The sequence below is a fragment of the Pinus tabuliformis genome, chromosome 1_2 (genome assembly GCF_031772625.1).
Source record: "Pinus tabuliformis cultivar Carrire ecotype Pingquan chromosome 1_2, CPIR1, whole genome shotgun sequence".
Lineage (NCBI taxonomy): Eukaryota > Viridiplantae > Streptophyta > Pinopsida > Pinales > Pinaceae > Pinus > Pinus tabuliformis.
Window position 1 is genome coordinate 270924610 of NC_142298.1, and position 24288 is coordinate 270948897.

Genomic DNA, 24288 nt, shown 5'->3' on the forward strand with positions numbered 1-24288 from the left:
TCTTTGAGGATGTGTAGGGCATCCAAGACAAGAGGAGGCAAGAGGACCAATATTCTTTGTGTTGGGAACCCAAGATAAGAATAGTCCTAGAAGGTCATACTTAGTGAACACCCGGGTGGGTATGCACCTTGAGAGATAATTACTAAGGTGTCTATAAGTCATTGGTCTCACCAAAATCGTGCTATGATCTATTGAGAGATAGAGCTATCAGTCAAGGCCTCATCGTGGAAACAATTTTGGTTATTATGATGCTACAACAAATGGATTTCAAATGTGGTTTCTCTTATGTGAATTATTCAAGCTTGAAACATAGCCAAACACCTTGTAATGTTGTATGAATACCTCCCTAGTTAAGAGGGAGTGTTGAAGGAAATGTAACTAGGTTCAGTCTTCATAAATGTAATTTTGACATTTGTATTTATTCAAGAAGAGAGAAATTATTTTTATATTATTTGTCAATGAGTTTTTTTCTCATTGAAGTAGGTCAAACGCATGGTTAAGTGCTTCTAGGAAGTCAAAAGGTCAATGTATTTATGTAAGACCCTTAGAGGGCATGCTACACTATGTATAAGGCCAAAGGAATACCTCCAAGACAAGTTCAAGTCCTCTCCATGCAACAACATCCTCCAAAAGAAACAAAATGATCAAAATAATGAAGATATGGTCAGTCAACCTAAAGACAGAATGTTGGCCTAATGTCAGACTAAAGGAGGGAAAATCCTGTGTATATAGAGGTTGTCCACTCCCTCATAACGTCAATTAAGAAATCTATGAAATCAGCAAAGAGATAAGCCGAGAAAAGGAATGAGAAGCAAGTCTAAAGGGTCCCCAAATGTGCAACAAAGGAAGGAGGCAACTCATCGAAGGTAGAGGACTATTTCTAGGGCTAGAAACAGTCACACATGCAAAGAGAAGGAGGACATATTGTGGGTACAACAATAGTAGTATCAAAATTCAAGTTTCATTGGTGTTTAGGGTAGTTACTAGGCCTACAATTCCTCTCAAGTCAAGTGAAGAATTCCCTATCTCTATCAAAGATAAAAGGATACTTATTCTCAAAGGGAACCATCCACACATGGGAAAATTAGGGTCGTTGTACAGTCACTTCAGTGTAAAGACATATCTCAAGAAGTATCTCATTGAATCAAGAGAAGGGTGTCTCCTTAAGTAGAGAACATCTCTAAGAGAAGAAGAAACATATCTCATCAAGAAGCTCACATAAGCAAGGTCTATCTCTAGACAAGTAGCAAAGAAGGAAGATGAAGTGCTGGGGAGAAAAGTACTAGAAGAAGGAAGTCTATGTGCTAGGGAACATAGTGTAGAAAAGAGGAAGGACTTGACTTGTGATTGAAGGATGTCTCCACTCTCTTCTTCTCTATTTGTTGTTGCTCCAAAACTTCCTAATGCTTCTCCTTTGGAGCTAAAAGTTCTTCTTCTAGTGGGATCTGAAGCTCCCTCTCAATAGAGCATCGTGTCACTTTATCCTCATCAAACTTTAGATCCATTTGCACAATTTTCATTCTGAGGGAAGGTAAGTACACACATTAATTGTGTGGAGTTTTGGTCTAACCCACAAAAATCTCAACTCTATTGTCAGCTCAAGGTTCCTCCTTGAATATTTGGATACATGGCAATAAACAAAGGCTCCATAAATTATGAAGTGAGACACACCTGAATTTCTCCTCGAGAAATCCGGTGTAATCATACCAAGAATCGGATGAGGACTCTAGTTCTGAAAGTATATTGTTGTGTTACATGCCTCTGCTCACAAAGGCAGTGGTAGGCCTTGGTCATATAGCATAGCTCTTGCAACTGCCACAATGATTTGGTCCTTCCTCTCAGTTACCCCATTTTGTTGTGGGTTGTGGGGTGTTGTCAACTCTCTTCAAATTCTTTCTTTTGCAAAAAAATCCTTAAAGCCATTCAAAACATACTCACCTCCAATACCACTCCTGAGATCCTTCACCTTCTTGTCAGACTGTTTCTCAACTAGTGTCTTTAGTTCTACAAACTTTTAGAATTTATCATCCTTATTTTGCATGAAAAATATCCAACACTTCCTTGATAAATCATCAATGAAAATAACAAAATATTTATGTCTGGCAGTGGAGGTTATCCAGAAGGGTCCACAAACATTAGAGTGGACTATTTCCAAGACTGCATGTGTTTTTCTATCTCAATCATGGAATGTGGTTTTCACATACTTCCCCAAGGTACAACCTTTGCAGACATCCTACTACTCATGTGCTCCTTTAGGGTGGCGAGTGGTTATTTGCTGCATAATTTTCAGGGCACCATTGTGCAAATGGACCATCTCCTTAGCAAAAGCTCACCCACATTGTGGATTTTCATTTTATTTTTCTTACTGCTTAATGTAGCACAATCTTCCACATCCAAATTGCACAATTTCTTCACCCAAACCCCATTCTGCTTCCCTTGTCGAGTGGCTATGTGTCTCAAGAATGCTTTCCCTTTACTGAAATTCACATCATAACCACGATCTTCCAAAACTGCTACAAAGATTATATTCTTCTTTAGGCCTAGAACAAATATGACATATTTGAGGCAAAGAGGGGATTCTGACTCCCTCTTAAAGGTTACTGTACCAATCCCGTTAGCATTATACCTTTCGTTTTCCCTGTTAGTCCTTACAATCTCCTAGGCTAAAAAGGAAATTGAGAAGGGTAACCTCAAACTACTTCAGCTCAGTAGCTAGCCCTACTGAGCATGAGAGGGATCTCTCTAAGTCTCTTATCAGTGATATGACTTTAAAGAAAATGAATTTTAGGCTAGATATGTGTATTTGTTTGTTTGTTTGTGAAAATTTGAGTTTTAGGGTTTGTTGAACTTAGGGTTTGGAGCCACAAATAGGTCTAGGTTGTAGGAGTGCAGGAGAAAATATGAGAAGGAGCTAGATATCATAATCCATGGTGTATTTTGAATATTGTCAGTGTAGTATAGAGGAGAAAGTGTAGAAGAAACTAATGAGCATAAGTAAACATGATTTCATTAGCTTAGGAAGACATAAACATAACTATGAAAACCAGATAATAGAGCTTGAAAAACAAGAATTCTGTATATTTCATTGTAAGGCATCCATAGAAAGAAGAGATATAATGTAGATAAATATGTTTAGACCATTAGAAAACAAAAAGAATGAATTACAAGCACCATGAACTCACTGGGCTAGAGTTCCTTGAAAATAGTTGCAACATGTCTTTGCATTAGCTGAAAATATGATTACATGGAAGATTCCTTCACAAAAAGTTCAACCCTCTTCTCCTGAGGATAAATTATACATATAGACTCTCCTAGACCACTTTTCCACCTTCAGGAGTTGAATTCCTTGGTGGAGGAACTGACTCCAAGATTCTCTCAACCAACAGGTGAGAGTGAGAAGGTGAAACTCAAACACTTCATGGAGAGTTTGTTTATAAGTTTGCTTCTTTTATGAGGCCTAATAAACATAAAAAATAACCTATGATGTACATTTATTCATACCTACATCACCTAATCTCAAAATTAGTGCCATTACATAGAGAATCTTGAATTTGACTAAGTCAAACTAGAAACTAGAAATTTACACAGTGTAATTTACAATTTGAAACACAGAAAAGTGCAGAAGTGCAGTGCTGACTTTGAGCTGATTTTTCGATGCCTTCCGAGGGTCAAAATGAAAAAATGAGAGAATGGTGAACTAGCCCTTCAGGTCTAATTTCTACAACAGTTTGAATTTCTGAATTTGGACCATAGTAAGGCCTTCAAAAATCCCTTCTCCCAAGGTCACTCTAGAAGCACAACACCTGTCAAAAAATGGTCCAAAATGCTAGTTTTTTGCCACTTTTTTTCCTTTTGCTTCAAAAACGTGCCACCTATGCAAAATATGAGAAAATGGGTTTTTAGATGATGGAAATATATTTCCAAAAATTTATACCTTTCCTCAAATGGAGACCTGAGGAAAAAGTGCAGGGCCAAGGCGCTGTGCTTTTGGAGCAGCAGAATTTATGGATTTGGACAAAAATTTCTCAAAAAACTCAAAATGATTAGAATTTGCTCAAAATTGGAGGGAAGGTGTAAAAACATGTTTTTTATAGCTTCATTGATGCTTCATCAAGCATCTCTAAGTTCCCCTCATCCTATGGGTCTTTTTTGGCCTCCTTGAGCTTATTTTCAAGTTGCTTTACCTTGACATTGGCGATCATGTTTTGAGCTTGGTACTGGTGCACCATATGTCTGAGCAACCGATTATCTTTGTTTTCCTTATCAAGGAGCTTCTCCAAGTGTTCATTCACCCTGTTGAGCCAATACTCCTTGTCTTGATTGACCTCAAGAGCAATCATATCCTCTAGGTCTAGGTTTTCGTTCAATAGAATGTGCTTTTCCTCTTCTTGCAGTGCCTTCTTTAGGCCCTTTTTCCTTGGCCTCTTCCTCTTTCCTTTCCCTTTTGATCCTTCAAGCTCGCTTGATTCCATGATCTCTTTTCCTTTGCCAACCTGGTGCAATAACTTGGCTTGTTCTTTTTCCATGATCAATTCCTTTGCTTTGAGCTGACTATACTCTTGTTCAAGGAATGAAATGACATATTTTGCTCTTTCCATATTGATTGTAAGCTCCTTGATTTGATAGTCCTTATCTCTGATTATCTGTTGGATGCTTGAAGTCTGATCCTTGGTCTCTAAATCAACTAGCTCAAAATAATGCTCAAATGTTTCTTTCTCTTTTGTTGTCGGTTCTTGCTTTGTCAATGAAGAAGGCTTGGCCCCTTTCTCACCATGAGACACAAACACAAGTCCTTTTCATCTCTAGTATGTTTTGGTCACCATAGCTCTAGGTGCCTCGGGAACCTCCTCTGATTTGTTTGATAACCCTTGTTACACAGTAATTTGTCACTGTCTTCACCCCAGTCTTCCTGCTGTGTCATGGGTCCAAAATCATTCATGCTCATGTTAGATAAATACTCTCTGATGTTGTCAAATGACCCACTTTTCCAAAGTTTTCTGCCTCATCGCGTCTGTTAGCTAAATAAACGTGCTGATGGGTGCTCCAAAACAGTCCACAAGAGCTTCCATCGCAGAAGTACATGTGATTCCCACAATGGTCGGATTTTATGTGCCAGCGCGACTGTCGATTGTAATCCTAAGCGATGTCATGACTAGCTACGTTATTCAATAGCGATGTCAGCGCGGCAGACCAGTTATGTGCCCGTGATGATCCAGATTGGGTGAATTTGTTCCAACAGTCGGCCTTCCAGATGACTCCAGACCTGGTTGTTGGCCTAGTTTATGTCGCCCTCCTTTCTCTGGTGTGGTTGTTCTGTCATTTGTGCTACCTTCCTTGGAGATAAGCTCATCCTCCCACCTTTCATGGAGACTCCTTCTCCTATTTAAACTCTCACCATTGCTATGTGCTGCTAGTTTTGGAGTTCTTAGTCTTTGGAGTGGTTGTTGATAGTGCTATTAGTACTTGTGAGTTTGCTAGATAGCTAGTGTGAGTGTGACAAGTGTGGGATTGTTGATAGCTTGAGGAAGGTTGTGAAGTGCCCTTAATCTTATGTAAAACTTGTGAGTGAGAGATACTTGTGTATTGGGAGTGTTAGCGCTTGGAATTTCACCTCAGGCTGAAAAAGGTAACCTCCAAGGCAACATCAAACCACTTAGCCTCGTAGCTAGCCCTACGGGGCAGGAGAGGGCTCTCTCCGGTTTATCTCGGTAAAGATCTTCAATGGGCGAGATAACCAATAGGGAAACACTGATTTTAGGCTAGTAAACTGATCAAGAGGTTTGATTTGAGATTTTTAGGTTTTTGGTGGGAAAATTGGGGAATGGCAATTTCGGGTGCGGGGATTGGACACAGTTTTTGCAGGGGGTTCTTTAGGGCAAGGTAGGAGACAGTATTGATGCCTTTGATAGAGGTGGATGGATGAGAATGACCGGTGAGAAGTTAAGGAGAGCAAGCAATAACCTTGAATTCCCCTTAAACAGTTGAAAACATTGATATTAAGCAAACTTAAAAGCAGAGCATGACAATCATGAATTCTACTTTAACACTTCATTTGCCTAATTTGCAAAAGGAAAAGTAAGGAAATGATTCACATAACACACTTACAAGTACAAAGAGAAACACGCCATCAATACATGTGACCACAAGAATCCCAAAAAGGACTGCAAAACCCTGGTCTTCCTTTGCCAAAAATTGCAGAGATACAATCAGTAATACAATAGAGCTTATCCCTCAAGAGTCCAACCCTCCAACCCCTGAAAATGACTAAGAAAATACATAATATAGGCAAGCTAACACCTTTCCTTGCCTCTAGGGGTCGAGCTCATCCTTCTAGGAGTTGTTTCAACCAATTCTAAACTGAGCACTAAAATCTAGGCAGTCAAAACAACTTGCCTCTATAAGCTAGGAAACCAATTCATTCATTAAATTTTTGCCTATCTTATGAATGAATCTTCTAGAAGAGATAAATAAGTGTCAAAATATCATAAAATTACATCATTTACAACAAGGAGGATGAAAACCAACTCCAAAAAGTCAAATCATGTCAAAACTGCGTTTTGCTGAGCTGTAGGTTGAATTCCTGTGCAAACTGCCTAATGGGTCGCGTGCAATTCCTGAATGGGTCGCGCGCCTTTGGAGGCACTTTTGAGGTACTTCCAGGTGTCCAAATGAGGAAAAAGTGGGCTTTTTGGAAAGGTCTGGATGTCTACTTTCCAACCCAAGTGGAATTTCTGAATTTGGTGGTCCTTTGCCCCTCCAAAATTGCAATCTCCCAAGACTGCTTCCTGTGTGTCAAAAATGTGGCAGAAAGTCATTTTTTGCTTGTTTTTTGACTTTCTGGAGGCCCAAAACATGGTTAAATTTCTTGGTAATGGCTGAGAAAGTGTAAATTTCCATGAAAAATCTAGAAATTCTGATTTTTTCCAAAATGGAGTTGCCCAACGAAAGGGTCGCGCGCGGCGCTCGACCCATTGGTGGAGAAAACCTGTGTTTGGCACAAAAAATTCACAATTGACAAAATTTTCTCCAAATTTCTTGAAATTTGGGCTGGGAGTCCCCAATAAAGTACCATGCTCAGTCAAGGAGGCTTTGGCCAAAATTTGGAGTGGATCGGGCCTTTTCTGTCGTTTTAGTGCCTTGGCCAACCTCCTTGGATTTGGCGATTGCAATTTTGACATTTCTCTAAAACCATGACACCTGTGTAAAAAGTGAATGAGGTTTTTCTTCTTTGGCGTGTTATGGACAAAAACCTCTCTCATTTTTCCAAAATTCATCTTTTATTGCTCTGGAACATCATTTGAGTGCGACTTGTCCCGATGTGTGAAATAAGAAATTTTGTCGAAATGGAGCGAAATGAATGGATAGGGGGCTTCTAAATTCTTGGGGAAATTTTTGGGAGTGGGGAGGGATGTTAGGAAGTAGGGGAAAGTGGAATCTCAGAGATTGAGCGAGGGGAAGGGGTCCAAAAGGGCAAAACACAGGCCAAACCTAGAAAATTGCCAGGTTGTAGCTAGAAACTAAGGTTTGTGCAAAAATGAGGAATTTGGGGGATCTCAGTGATGGAAGCATTTGATAAGGTACATGAAGGATAGGGGAAGGTGTATGAACATCTCGATACAAGTTTTTCCAATGATTTGACCGTCCACGAGAAATCGCCTTCAAAACCCTAGGAAAGGGAAATGACCTTACCTAGGCGCAACTGAAGCATGAACAAGGTGTAAAATGACTCATTAGACACTGACATGATAATGAAAACCCTATGAATGATGATAGACTCAGCTGAATAGTGACATAGATTGGCATTTGGACAACTTTAGAAGGAGTGAAAGTAAACCCTAGACCTAATGCCTAGTGACCAAATTTTGCTTGAAAACTCTTTGAAATGACAAAATTTGACTTGGAAACTCTGAGACCACTTTGTAAGAGCATATTTGATCACTGGAGGAAGGCTGGAAAGACTGACACTAACAGGGAGATCCATCTTCAAGAGTGAATGCTTGAGGAACATGCTGGCTGGACCCTTTTGAGAAGGCTTGTGACGTCAAGACTTTGGTTGTAAGCTTACTCTTATTTCATTATTAATGCAATCAATGATGTTTTCCTATGTCTTGTATGTAATGTACTTGATAGCTCATGACTTCTTGACTTTGTGAGTAAATAGATCATTGTTGTTCTGGTTACGTGCTTTGTTGTATTTCCTTTGCATTGTTTCAGGTTGATTACTCATTAGGAGAAGGAAGCGGAAGCTGGAGCAGCGCAACGGAACTCCATCAACCACCGGTTGAGGTAGGCCTCCAACTATGACTGTTTAAGGAAAGCTATTGTTGAACTATCCTTGTCTGTGACTAGACCCACTCTAGGGCTAGAGGGGTTGCCTCTGTCTGCAGAGGGAACACTTTCTTGCATCACAAATTGGCGACTCCGCTGGGGAATTTTGGCTTTGTTCTTTTCTTGTTTACTCTTGTCTTGATTTTCGATTTGGTCTCTTTTGAAGTTTGGGGATTAATTATCAGTCTTTTGAGTTTCCTGAGTTGATCTGGGAAATACCTCTATTTGATTGAAGGGTCGACTGGTTTTGGTTCGGGAGTTTTTGTTCATTTGTCATTGTTTTTGAACATCATTGTGGAAAAAATCCTAGCAGTCGTAATGTCATTGCCACTTTGTAGCCTTTTACCTGCGATGATCTTAGGTTGCTAGCTTAATTCCCACGACGACTCTTGAAATCACATCATCGTGGAAAATAGGTGTTTTTCCACGATCATCTCGGCTTGTCTGTGTAAAATTTGCAATGGAATCTCGAGTTGTCTATCCATCACTAGAGATGGTATCTAAACTAGCGATGACATCTCTAGTTGTCAGTGTACAACTTGCGATGATTCTTGAAAAGTTGTTTTTATAACTTTACCCCCTGAATTCATCAATCCTGTCTATCCCCTGTTGTTTCTTGTCCCTCATTAGCTTGTTTTAATTGCTTTTGGTTAAGGGTACTATATCTTTGATTTCATTTGAGTGAGTCTTGTGTTTTTTAGACCATGTGACCTAGCCCTTTAGAAGTTTCATCGAGAAACTGTTTGCTTGGGTTACTTGTCTGTTCAAGGTTCATCCACAACCCTCTTATTGATTTGCTTGAGGCTTTTTCACTGCTTGTTTTCTTGCTGGTTGATTTTTAGTGTCGATTATTGAACCAATTTTTTATGTTGATTCGATTTCTTCACTACCAAGCATCGATCACAATTGTTTGGATCGATCAGTTCACACTTGCTTGTTTGTCTCTTTAAATTTACAAAAAAAAATCAACAGTTTGCATTCATTTAGCATACGAAAGTGAAAGTACATTTGCATTACAAATTTTCATGTTTGAGAAATTGGAAAGCAAATTTTTAAATCTTTCATTAGTAGTATTGATGCATCGTAAGATTAATATATTGATGCATTGTGTTTCCTAGTGTTTGCATTCGCTTGTCTTGGTTTGGGAATGAACTCTCTACCTTTCTGTAAGTAGGTGTTCATCGAAAAAAGGATATTTCATTCATTCTATCTGCATCCTAGGTTTTTGATATACATATGATAGGGCCTGGAAACTGAAACATAATCCGAGATCAACTCTAAAATGAACTGAATAAATCTAACAACACATTGGAACATAACGCACACATTTAGAGGTCTAGACTAGAGACGTGCTCCGGCGTTGTTAAACCTAGTCACTTTTGTTTCCACTCGAGGTTGGGTGATTCCTCCTTCAGTGACTCAATAGTGGTCTAGCACGGATTTGTGCTCCCATGTACCGTCGAGTGTATGCTAGGAGACCCCACTAGGTTATCATCCTTTAACCACAGGAAGCCGTGTCTGCCGCCTTACAAGCCATAATGCACTGAACACAGCATTCGGGAAGATTGACTGTCGTACGGAAAATCCTTGGTTTTCATATGACTGCCAAGGTGTATATGCAGTTTTATGGATTTGTCTGGTAAACCTTTTGCCTAGCTCTCCAGAGTAGTAAATTCTGTTCCTTTTCAGACTCCCTAAAAGAAAAGGTCCATCTGAGCACTTGTCACTTCAGGCTCATTAAATATTCAAAGGCGACTAGAGTCGTCTTTTGTCCTTTTCTCAACTCTTTAAAGATGAAAAGGTCAAGTTTTGTTCCTGTGTCTTAAAATTTATTCAGCCATGATTCACATCTACTCCGTTAGATCTTGTTTGTGTTAGCTTGAGTAGGGTTCTTTCTCGTTCTCGATGGCAACATTCCCCGAGTCTACCGGCCAAGGTTTTCCCCCAGAGGGAACTCCTGGTCTATTTTCGTCATTTGGAAATGTCGGTGCTCCATATATGGCAACACTGTTGTTGCCTGGGATAGCCATCGGTTTTCCTGTATGGTTGTTTTCAACCTCGGTGGTCCCGAGTTTTATGACTCCTGTTCCACTGTCTCCTTCGTCCGAACCACGACATGTTGATTCCAAGGTTGGGCCTACGCCTTCTTCCCCTGTTTCTTCTTCCTCCTCTCCTCCTTCGCCCAGTGATAGTTTCACATCTAGTAACTAGGAGACTAAGAAGAAGAAGAAGAAGAAGAAGTCTGATAAGCGCGAGGCCACCTGTGTAGTTACTGCTCCGAGTCCATCCCAAGTCGAACCACCTTTTGCTCCTCCGCGGAAGGTTAAGTTCCCTTGTAAATTGTTCAAGGGTGACCATATTCTTCGTGATTGTCCTGGCATTCCTAGGATCTTAGAAGTATGGTCTCACGATTCGGCCCATCCCTCATTGTCCTCTGAAGCTCATGACGATGCCACCCTATCAGCTGGAAATGATAAGAAGGAAGGGAAGATTCGATTCCCCTGTAGACTGTGTGAAGGCAACCATCCCCTTCACCTTTTTCCGCTCATGGATAAAGCTTCTGCCGTTTTGGAAAGTCTTACAGATTCTTCACCCCAACTTCCCATTGGTTATCAAAGGCTCTCCTTAGACCCTCCCCCCGTCGACCAAGAGATGGACTTAGATTCTTCTCTTGTCCATCCTCCTCTTTCCGAACCTAGCTGTGCTAAGCCTGTTCTAGACGAACCATTGGTCGGAGAGAGTGTCAACTCGGGTTCACCACCTATTGATCACTCTGTTTCGGAAGAGTGTCATGCTCATGTTATTCTCATCTTGTCAGATTCTCCTAAGTCCAAGAACGACCCTCCTATCCCTGCTGATCACGAGAGTCCTTCTTCGGTTCCTGTAGAGAAAGGGGGCAATCATACGATTCCCCCACCAAGTAGTTCAGTCATTTCCTTCGATTGGAGTCATTTGACTACATTCTGCCTTCCATCCTATGTGCCTTTCCAGAGTACAGTACATGCCTATTATAAGGTAGTATCTGGCACTATCTTGGATGAGGGTGCATCTGTCAGTCTTATGCCTTCCACTACTTGGCAAGGTTTGGGCTCCCCACAGCTTTTCCAGTCACACAGAATCCGTTGGCGTTTGATGGCAGAACCAGTCAACCTTTAGGGATCCTCCCAAAGTTTCTTGTTATTTTGGGGGCCAAAACTGTCTATATTGACGTGATGGTTGTCCAAGGTGCTTTAGATTTCAGTCTTCTTCTTGGTTGTGACTATATTTATGCCATGGGGGCCCTTGTCTCTTCCCTTTTCCATGTGGTTTTTTTTCCACACGATGGAAGAATGGTGACCATCGATCAATTATCGTTCTTCAGTCCCCCAGTGCCTCCTATGCAGCTATCATCCCCTCTCAGTTCTTGCTCGCAAGTAGTACCTTCTTTGCCATAGGTCAATTATGTGGCTACCCGTTCCGCCTCTGCCTTTGTTGATGATCATGCAAATGGTCTGGTACATCATGTACTGGGGGCATTGGAACCCGATCTATCATTAGCACCTCATGACATGTATTCCTCCCTGAGTGCGTTTCTTCCATCCTGCGAACACCTCTTGGGAGCCATGTTCTCGTATGGCCCATGAACAAGAGTTCGAGGATAGTTCTGATCTTGTATCGACCTCGTTAAAAAATGAAACAAGGAGTCTTGAGCACAGTTCCTTCTCTTGTGTCAAGCTTGTTACAAAATGAAACAAGGGTTATGAGGAAAGTTCTTTTACTATGTCAACCTCATTGAAAAATGAAACAACTCCTCCTTTTCCAAATCAAGTCTTTGATTAAGATCTTGAATGTGAACCTTCATTCCATCCACCTCGTAGAATGCAATGAAGCTTGGGGGGCATGTACCTCGATTTGCGTCATTATGCTAGGGGCATGCGAACTTATAACAAGCATAGTTTTTCGTTTCAAGCTTGTGTAAACATGAAACCAAATCCAAGCAGAGTTCTACATGGTTCAAGATTATGTAAAAATGAACCCATACTTGATTCACATCTCGTGATTTCCATTTTACCTGCTAAATTTCTCTTAAATGAGCCTTGGTTGTTTTATTCCATCACTACCATCTCTTTGGCCGGTCATATGCCTTCACTTGGTTGTTTTTCCTTTCCTGAGGAACCGCAACGATGAGTGGTTTTATTAGCCAGCCTCTTGACCATTACATGTTTTGAGCAGTTCCACCATTGCCGGAACCAGTTGCTACCCTTTATGCCACTCATTCCTCCAGGACGAGTCACCTTTAAGCCCTTTTCTGACTCGTAAAATATGAAAAAATTGTCAAGTATTTTTTCCCTTTTTGACTCGTTAAAGAGAATAAAAATGGAGGTCTGCTTTCAACTCTTTTCCGACCATTTAAAGACGAAAAGATTGCCGAGTTTTCCCTCTTGACTCGTTAAAATAAATAAGAGGCGGTCGACTTTAAGCTCTTTTCCAACCGTGTAAACACGAAAAGATTTCCAGGCCTTTGTCGATTCAAGCTCGTTATTGGTTCTGAAACAACGTGCTTCCAACCGCTTTTCTACTTTTTTGGGTCGAAGTCACTAGTTACGAAAAGTACTCCTCAATCGTAATGTTCGGGCGGTTCTTTCGAGTATCGTTTTATACTTTTTCGGGCTCGAGAGACACAAATCTTTGAAAAAGGACCCCCTGGAGTTTTCTTTTCTGTGTCTTTTTCAAACTCTCTAAACATCAAAAAGACTCCAAGTTTTACCTATGTCGGACTCATTAAACCCTGACGACATTGGACTCGTCACCATGACGAGACTCGAGCTTCTCCTTCCTAGGGCTCGTTAAATTCTCACTAGGTTGGACTCAACAACAGGTTTATCATTGATTGTCTATGGCAGCTAGTCACTCTTGAACATCGTCATTTGGCCTTCCGCAGGTTTGGGTTATCATTCTAGCCTCATTCGATTCGATTCATGCCATCTCCATCAAGCCTCTAATCCCTTGGTGCCTGAATGCTGCCACCCTCTGGAGTCATGTTGCCGACATGTTCAAGATTATAATCCTTCTGCAATTTACACCCTCGTTTTCTCCTCTGGTACTCTATTTCGCCATCTGCCTCTTGTTCCTTATCTCGTGTCATTGATGGGAGAAACATTATGGCCCTCCTGCGTCAGGTCGCCTCCTGTCGACCTCAGATCAGTATCCAGGAGATTGATCTAGAGATCCCCTTTGGTACCTTAGAGCTTGCATGCCTCAATGGCAAGTTCTTCGCACCTAACAGTCGACTCTCATCATTGGTCGTCGATTGGGTGATTCCACAAGTGTTCGACTTCAGCTTCTTCTTCACACTTCGTGGATTGTGCTAGATAGAACCTTGAGAGCCATTGGCATTATTAGTGGTTTCTCTCTCGCTTGTTAATGGTTTTCATCATTGACCGGTAATCAAGCGATGTTCTATCATGCTCGACTTCAGCACATCTATTCGCATGTTAGGATTTGTACTAAGATCGGATGGGTTCAAGACCCCAAACTCAGATTACACATGTTTGGGCTGCGTGGATTGGTTTTATGATTACATGAATCATTGATGGATGGCTGCAACCATACCTGAGTCTTCATGGATGGTTGCGACTATACCTTTATCATCATCATGGTCTCATTAGCTAGATGGCTGCGTCCATACCACAGACCTATTTCGTATGTCTTTTGGATGTCTGCACCGATGCCTAGAATACATGTAATTCGTTGTCAGAGATATTAGTTGTACTTGAGTGCAGGTTCTTCCAGATGGTGTTCCAGCTTAGTCAGTTTCGTAAAGCATTTCACCCCTCCCTCTCTCTCGGGCTTCATACTTTAGGGGGCATCTGTTATACAGTAATTTGTCACTGTCTTCACCCCAGTCTTTCTACTATATCAAGGGTCCAAAATCATTCATGCTCATGTTAGATAAAAGCTCTCTGATGTTTCCAAATGACCCACTTTTCCAAAGGTTTCTGCCTCATCGCGTCTGTTGGCTAAATAAACGCGCTGATGGGCACTCCAAAACAGTCCACAAGCACTGCCATCGCGGAAGTACACGTGATTACCACGATGGTCAGATTTTATGTGCCAGTGCGACTGTCGCTTGTAATCCTGAGCGATGTCATGACTAGCTACGTTATTTAATAGTGATGTCACCGCGGCAAACCAGTTATGTGCCCGCGATGATCCAAATTAGGCGAATTTGTTCCAACAGTCGGCCTTCCAGATGACTCCAGACGTGGTTTTTGGCCTAGTTTATCTCACCCTCCTTTCTCTGGTGTGGTTGTTCTATCATTTGTGCTACCTTCTTTGGAGATAAGCTCATCCTCCCACCTTTCATGGAGACTCCTTCTCCTATTTAAACTCTCACTATTGCTATGTGCTGCTAGTTTTGGAGTTCTTAGTCTTTGGAGTGGTTGCTGATAGTGATGTTAGTACTTGTGAGTTTGCTAGATAGCTGGTGTGAGTGTGACAAGTGTGGGATTGTTGATAGCTTTAGGAAGGTTGTGAAGTGCCCTTAATCTTGTGTAAAACTTGTGAGTGAGAGAGACTTGTGTATTGGGAGATCCATCATCAAGAGTGAATGCTTGAGGAACATGCTAGCTGGACACTTCTGAGAAGGCTTGTGACGTCAAGACTTTGGTTGTAAGCTTACTCTTATTTCATTATTAATGCAATCAATGATGTTTTCCTATGTCTTGTATGTAATGTACTTGATAGCTCATGACTTCTTGACTTTGTGAGTAAATAGATCATTGTTGTTCCAGTTACGTGCTTTGTTGTATTTCCTTTGCATTGTTTCAGGTTGATTACTCATTAGGAGAAGGAAGTGGAAGCTGGAGCAGTGCAACAGAACTCCATCGACCACCGGTTGAGGTAGGCCTCCAACTATGACTGTTTAAGGAAAGCTATTGTTGATCTGTCCTTGTTTGTGACTAGACCCACTCTAGGGCTAGAGGGGTTGCCTCTGTCTGCAAAGGGAACACTTTCCTGCATCACAACCCTACTTCCATAGGTTGCGCTGATGTGTCTTGGTTATGGCTTGGTGAAGAAATCTCATTTCATTTTTGAAAGCCTAGATGATAGGAAAAGGGAAAAAATAGTGAGGTATGAGTGGAAAATGAAGTGATGTGAAGGTGGAGTTTGACAAAATGGTAAAGGAGGTTTGAAAGAGGTGGAAATGAAATTTGGAGAGCTGATGAAAATGAGTGGAAGAGAAATGAAGGAACAATGTGCTTGTAAAAGGGAAAAAACAGAGTTTTTAGGGAAAGTGCCCAAAACCCCTAGGAATGACCTAGGGTTTCAATATTAGTGGGGTAAATTTGTGTTTTAAGGTTGATTGAGTGGTTTACATGGCTTATCAAACATGTATAAAGGTGTAGGGAAAGATTTTACATGTTAAAAATCAATAAATGAAAATGGTCATCATCAACCCTATCATTTTTGCATGAGAAATTCACTAAAAAACCCTAATTGAAGAAAGCTTTGGCATGAATTGATTTTGCAAATTAAAAAGGTAAGTAAGGTGGTGTACTTACTTGTAGCTCAGCTTAGGATTGCAATAAAACAAGTGAGAAAGCTTAAAAATTGAGTTTGGGTGAGTTTCAGGAAATTTTAGCTACTCTGGCCCAAGCGCAGCATAGTGTTCCTGAGTGCAGCTCCAGGCCTCCAAGCGTAGCGCAGTCTTCCTGAATGCAGCACCGGTCTTCCAAACCACTTTTGGAGGCCTTAAACTGCTCCAAATTGAGAGCTTGATATCTTGTTGGAAATATATTGAAGTCGAATATAAGATAGACTCCTCAAGTATGCAATGTTAACACTCCATCAGGGAGAAAAATTGATTTTCCCAAGGTCACTCCAAAACCCAGGGTGTCTCTGACAAAAGAGAAGCTCCAACTTGTAGAGCACGTTTTGATGCCTTACACTAATCCAAATAATGATCTGAAGGTACCATTGGAAATCTTAGGATGTCTGCTACATAATAGAGTCCTTAAGCACTGCCAACACCTGCTCCAAACCCCTGAAAAGTTGTCTTGAAGTCAAGTTTTCCAGAAGTGCAGCAACTCTCCCATAGCAAGTGTATTTTGGGAATTTCTTTCAAATGATAACACCTGTGCATAAAATGAAGGAGGTTTTTGTTCCTTGGACTATAATGGACAAAAAAATCTTTCACTTTTGTAAAATTCTTCTCCATTTGGTCAAAAACATATTTTGAAGCAAACATGTCCCTATGAGAAATGATGAGGTGAGGTAGTGTACTGCAACATTGTCTTATTTGAAAAAAAACATTAACTTTACCTTTATTTTTCTTTCCCTAATCTGCTAACTCCCTTTACCCACTTAATCACATGATGGACATGTTTTTGGAAACATATTGTATCGTGATGACACATGGGGTGAAACCCTATACCATGACCTAAAATGAGGAATTTAACCATTTCATGACCCAAGACACTTAAATGAAGATATGATACCTCAAAGAAGACAATGAACATGATGAGTGATGAATATCATGAGTAAGTGAAGGGAGTAGCAGTGACCTAGACACAACAGCCAATGACCAAATTTTTATTTGAAGATTCAATGAAATGACAAAAGTTGACTTCACGCCCTAAAAACACCTTGTAAGAGCATATTTGATCACTGGTGACAAGATGAACTGAATGACACTAACAGTCCCCAAGCTCAATATGCATATGGAGATATTTCTCCTCCAGGTCACTGAAAAACTCTCTACACCCTGTCATGTGGAATGAGGCACCAAAATCCAAGTACCACACTGTTATAGACATATTTGGGAACTACAACCCCAATCACATATTTCCATAAACCAAGGGCTTCTAGGTCCCTAAAAGCATTGTTTCATACCCTAAAGGAGCAAGGTCAGCTGATTACATCATCTCCCAGAAGTTCTCCATGAAAAACCACTCAGAACTGGTCAAATCAGGACCATACAGACTGCCCAGTGCAAAAGGTGTGATGCATCTCACCTACCACATGAAAAAAGTGCGATGCATACTGGAAATCCCTTCTATAGGGTGCAATGAGCGAGAGAAAACAAATGGCACAAGCAGTTTGCTAGGTGGAAACCCAGAGAATCTTCTAGAAACTGCTCATTTGACAATTGCCTCTCTGAGTTCGCCCAGGGATGAGTAAGAGATCTGAAATCTCCATGTGGAACCAGGAACTATCAGAGAGATGACACTAATAAAAATCCCAGAAGCTGACTCACCCCCTTGCAAATATCTATAAATGGATCCCTCATCCCAGAGATCCACAGGTTGGAATTTGGTAATTTGCAAAGAGGTGTTGATGGTTTCTCTTTGAAGACATTGTGGGGTGATCTTTCTTTGTGTGAGGTGAAGAGGGCTTTCAAGCTGGGAGGATGGTGTTGGGTCAGACCAAGTGGTTGTAATCCTCTCTTCTACTACTTTTACTAATAAAGCTATTTGAGTTTTCCTCCATATTCTTGTGTATCTCTGAATATTGTGTTGATATATGCATTTGTATGGTCAATATACATCTGATTCTATATTTTTTACAATGAAAGATCTCTATGATTTGATGGTATTATGCTGTTGTGTATCTACAGTTGCTCTTTGAAGCGGGACAAGTAAGAAAGCCGTGGCGAGATTCTGTCAAAGGGGAAAGGAAACAAGCAAGGAGCCAAGTGGAAGACTGAAGTTGGTACTCTCTGCTTCTTTCTCATCTCTCTCTCGTAAAGGAAAAACAAGTGATTTTAATCTATTTGTTTCTAAGATAGCTACCCGTCTTAGTGGGACTAGCAGCTCTGAATAGACACTAGATTTCCCGCTAACAAAATGGCGACTCCACTGTGGAGCGATTAGTTTGATTACTTGTCTCTATTTGTTTAATTCATAAACCAAAAATGGAGCCTGAAGTCAAGCCAGCTAGCCTTCGAACTGCATTTTCTATGCAAGTGAAAAGTAGATCAACGCTGCTTCATTCAATCTCTAGGTTTGTTTATGAACTGAACAACTAACTTGCAAACATCCTAAGTGCCCTAGAGGTAGCTTGAGTAACATCATTAGATCAGCCCTATACTTTTTAGTTACTGACTATCATTTGCTCGACCTAAATCCCTGAACTAAACTGCAAACTATGACCAAAAACAAAGTTAAAGTCTCAACCCTGAACCATCGCACCTTATCTTCTCGGCAATCTGGATGCATCGCACCTCCCTTGTGCAGTAGGTGGGATGCATCCCTGTTTCCCTGTGTTACATGTGCAATGATCAGTCAAGACTAGATCTGCCTCCAGATTTTGGTTTTTTCTTCACTCTCTTCAGTTTTATTCAGGAGTTTTGCTGTCTGAGATCAGTAGACCACTGTTGAAACCCCCTTTCTTTGCATCATCCAACCTCCATTGTACAAAGATTTGTGAATTTTTTTATGTATTTTTTTCCATTCATAGTTCTCATTTACAAAATAGTAGCTTAATCGAACTGTCGTCTTTTCATTTGAAAGTGTCACAAGTGTCGTTTTCAGTCAAAGAAAAGAATGCTTCTCTTTTTGATAGTCGATTACATTGTTACTCTTGTATTTGATCTAAATTTATAAGTATTTAAAGTGTCGAAAGCAGTTTTCAATTCAAAATCGCAAAGTGTCGTTTTTCCTTCCAGTCGTTTTTTGGAAATAAAATCGTTAGCACTGTCGCTTTGAAAGAAGAGATAATTCAGATTTATATTCAACATTCTTTTTGTCATTCAAACATTAAGAAATCGAAAACAAATACACGCATGTGCATTTGCATTTAGACTGCTTGTTGATTTTGATTTAGGACAGTGCATCTAGTGTGTGCTCTCTGCTCTATGTTGAAAGAATCTCATTTCTCTTTCCTTAGTAGCTAGGATTTTCATTGCAAAAAGAAGATTAAATGACTGTTTATCATCTTAGATTGCATTTTAGGAATTGCATATCTACATCACGTGGTGAACCTTAAAGGAAAACTTCTTAAGAAAGATCAACTGTAAAATAAATTCAATGAACATAAAAACGCTTTGGAACCTAACACACAACATCTAGAAGTCTAGGCTAGAGACGTATTTTGGCGTCGTAAAGCCTGGTATCTGTCACTTTCATCATAGGTTGGGTGATTCCTCCTCTTTGAGATGACAAGTGCCAGCATGGACTTGTGCTCCCACGTACCGTCGAGTATATATTAGGAGACCACAATAGGCTATATCCTTTGACCTTAGGAAGCCATGTCTGCCGCCCTATCGATCACAATGCACTAAACACAGCATTCGGGAAGATTGACTGCTGTACCGTAAAAAGTATTCTGCAGTTTTGCGATTGGTTTGGTAATCCCTCTGTATAGATTTCCAGAGTAGTCTCTTTCGTTCCTTTTCAGACTCCTTAAAGGAAAAGGTCCATCTGAGCACTTGTCACTTCAAGCTCATTAAAAATCAAAGGCGACTAGAGTCATCTTTAGCTTTTTCTCAACTCTTAAAAATTGAAAAAGCAAGTTGTGTCAAAGTGTCTAAAATTTATTTTAATTGGAATAATGTCACTGTTCCCTCATTGATCTTAGGTTGGAAAATGGAGTCCACCAACTAAGGATTTCCCCTTAGGGGAAATCCTATTCCTTTCTCCTCTTGGGGAGATGTTGGTGCACCTCATATGGCCACATTGTCCCTTCTAGGACTAACAATTGGCTTGCCGGTATGGCTTTTCTCAACCTCTATTGTTCAAAGCACCGTGATTCCTGAACAATCGAATCAGCAACTAGATGATACCAGAGTTCCCCCCAACCTTCTACTTCGTTTGTCTCTCCCTCTCCTTCTTCATCTTCGCTTGGTGAAGATAGTAAAACTAAAAATCAAGTAACTGAGAAGAAGAATAAGGGGAAGGAGAAGAAGAAGAAGGATCCAACGGCAAAAAGGGGCAACCATGCATCGTCTAGTGAAAATCCACACACTACACCGTCTAAACCTAAATCTCCATGTGTCATTTGCAAAGGATACCACCATCATCGAGATTGTCCTTGCATCCCATGGATCCTAAGGGACTGGTCTCCCCGCTTGCACAATCCAATGTCGTCAACCTCTGACGATCATGTTGAAAGTACACCGTCAACTAGTGAAACCGAAGTCACCGGATAGAAAGGAAAATCTAAATTTCCCTGCAGACTGTGTGAAGGTGATCATGCCCTCCACCATTGTCCCTTCCTGGATGAAGCCAAAAGAGTCTTGGATAATCGTCCTACATCACCGCAGCAACTCCCTCCTAGGTACAAGAAACTCTTGCCGAATCCATTGCTACTTGAAAATCCTACTAACCCACCTTTTGAGTTGGTCGAAGCACCTATCATTGAAGATAAACCCTCTGAGTCCACATTGGACCAAATTCAACAGGTTGAGATGGCAGTCGACCCCATCTTGGCTTCAAAAGATTTACCTTCAGATGATACAGTCACCAAAGAGAATGATAACGACGCCATTCAAATTCTTTTCGTAAACACAGACTCCGATGAACATGGTGGAAATCTACCCATTCCTTTACCGCAGGAAGGAAATTCGTCAGATTTGTATCCGACCATTTATTCGGTCCCACCTCCAAGCAACCTAGTCATTTCCTTCGATTGGAATCTACTAGGAAGACCCTGTTTACCATCTAATGTACCATTTCGAACCATAGTAAAAACTTACAAAATGGTCATGGTTGGTACCATCATAGATGAAGGGACTTTTGTGAGTATCCTTTCCTCGACTGCTTGGAAAGTGCTTGGTTCGCCATCGCTTCTGCCTAAGATGATAAATCTGACAGGCTTCGACAAAGGAACCAGTCGACCGTTAGGGATCCTTCCAATTTTGCCTATAACTTTGAGAAGGAAAACCATTTATCTGAACGTAATGGTATTCCAAGGACCTTTAGATTACAATCTACTCCTTGGACGTGACTACATTTATAGCATGGGAGCCATTGTCTCCTCACTCTTTCGAGTAATGTGTTTTCCACATGAAAGCAGAGTGGTCTAGCTTGTAGACCAACTTTCATTCCCCGGTTCACACATAGCTAATAGTCAAATTCCATCCCTAACAGATCTTTTTGCACAAGGAATGTCTCATCAATCTCCAGTCCGTCCACCTAGTGAGCGCGAGTGATTCAGTGGTCGTGACTGAAACCCAGGGGGCATGCATTATGGTCTGCTTCGGCAGGAAAACTTCAGGTATAGGGTATGTTTCCGCAAAGGATATATGACTGGTCTGACACACCCATCCATTTAGGAAAATGGGATTAGACCAGAATAAGATACCTCTATTAGAAGGTAGGCCTTTCCTGATAGAACAAATTTTTTTTTTGCAAATTGAAGGGTAATTTGGAAAAGGTAGGCCTTTCCCGATAGAACAAATGTTTTGTCTGCAAATTAAGGGGTAACCTAGGAAGCTCTACTTCACTACACCTTGGGGCATGCAAACCTCTTTGCGTGAAAGTGAAAAAAAACCATTTATTTTCTTAGTTTCTAGGTTCTTAACCCTTTAAACTCGTAGGATTGGTTGTTCCTAGCTTACATAATAAAAGGAGTCAGAGCATAATTTCGAATGGTGCAAGCTCCCTAAAAAATGAACCTATCAATGAGACATCCTTATTATACAACTGTCACAAGCAGTTTTACGCGAAGTTCAAGCTCGTTAAAAATTAAACCAAGCAATGAGCATATATTCCGTCAGAGTTTAAGCTCATTAAAAAATGAACCCACCTCCAGTAAATAACTATTTTGAATGATTATCATCAGCTTTTGAGACTTCGTTGTTTTCTTACCATCGCCTCCACTCAGTTTTAGCTGATCAATCGCCTCCATTTGATTGTTTACCCCTTTTGAGGAACAACTGCGACAAGTGATCCTATTAGCCACCTTCTTTACATTTCCATGATTGAAAAGTTACAAACCTTACCTGCAACCAGCTGCTATCTGAAAACATCACTCGTTCCTCAAAAAACAAGTCTCCTTTAAGCTCTTTTCATCTGACTTGTAAAATATGAAAATATTTCCGAGCAATTGGCCTCTCCAGCTCGTTAAAGTGATTGGAAGTGTTATCCCTCCTCTAGATTTTAATCTTTTTGGACCTAAGGGATTATTACACAAAAAGATCGAGCATTTGTCTTGTTCGGCTTGTTAAAACTATCGAAAAGTCATCCCTCTCGCATTTTTTTATACTTTTTTGGACTTGAGGGATTATATTATGAAAAAGGAATATTAGAGTTTTCTTTCCGTCTCTTTTTAGACTCTCTAAAATTGAAAAGGACCGAGTTATCCTTGTTGTTAAACTCGTTAAAACAATAGCGACAAACTTGTCCATTCAGACAAGAGCGAGTTTCACAGTTGCTAGGCTCGTTAAAACATAATGACGAGTTTTCCCGAAGGGAAAATTATAGAACAAGCATATGTTATCCTCCTCAACCTTGAAAAAAATAAAGAGGTACTGGTCAGAAATGACTGGGGAAAATTGGGAAGAAAACTCGAAGAAAATTTATTGGTAGCAGGTCGCTCTTGAACATGACACTTTCACTCCATCACCTTGATTGAGTCAGGTTGGGTTATTCCATTCACCGATCATATCACCATTAGTCCATCGTACCATCCACTTTTGGGGTTAACGCTACCAATCCATTTCAGTGTCGCCGATATGTTTAAGAGAAGTCGTTCAGAGAATTCACCTACCTAGCTTGTGTCTCATCCGCTACAATACCTTCACACTTCATTCTTTCATGACCACCACCCTGAACCTTGTATCATCAAATCGTTTTCACCTCTACAAAATCATTTGCTCCATTCTGTGTCATAGATGTGGGATCCATCAATGCCCTCCTGCGACAGGTCGCTTCTTGTTGACATCAGCTCATTATCCAAGAAGCTAACCTAGGGACAACCCTTCCAGTACTTTGAAGCTTGCATGCCTCAATGGCAAGTTTCTCACTTCCGGCGACAAGTTTACATTAATGGCCTTCGACCGAAAGATTTTGCGTGGTGTTCGACATCAACTCATGTATTCACACCACGTGAATTGTACTGTAGTACCTTGAGGGTAATCATCATCATCGGTTATTCCTCTCACATCTGTTAACAGCTTACATCATTGGCTGGTAATCAGGCGATGTCCTTCCATGTTCGAAATCAGAACATCTTTCCACATGGATCGACTTGTACTTTCAGGTGAAGATTGAACGAGTTTTGAAGACCCCAGATCTAGTTTCATCCATCCGGGTTGTGATATAATCAGGAAAAATAAAGGCATCAAATGTACATCATTGTTGCACAGATAATCATCCAAACTAAGGGATCATAGTTCTACCAGAATCATCAGTTTTCACACAAACGATTGTCTGTCCTATGTACATGAAAATGAATTTATCAAGCTGAGCATGGGAATGCCCGCCTCAGCTAGATCATGAAAATATTATGAAGATAATGTATTGTATTGTATCTTATTACAGGTCACCTTCCAGTGCGAAAAACCTCGGATCCTCATTATAAAGCATTTCACCCGACATCAAAAGATTTACGACCTCATGCTTTAGGGGGCAAATGTTATAGACATATTTGGGCACTGCAACCCCAATCACATATGTCCATAAACCAAGGGCTTCTGAGTCCCTAAAAGTGTTGTTTCATACCCTAAAGGAGTAAGGTCATCTGAATACATCATCTCCCAGAAGTTCTCCATGAAAAACGACTCAGAACTGGTCAAAGCAAGACTATACAGACTGCCCAGTGCAAAAGTGCGATGCATACTGGAAAGCCCTTCTATAGGGTGCGATGAGCGAGAGCAGACAAATTGCACAAGCAGTTTGCTAGGTGGAAACCCAAAGAATCTTCTAGAAACTGCTCATTTGACACTTGCCTCTCTAAGTTCGCCCAGGGATGAGTAAGAGATCTGAAATCTCCATGTGGAACCAGGAACTATCAGAGAGATGACACTAATAAAAATCC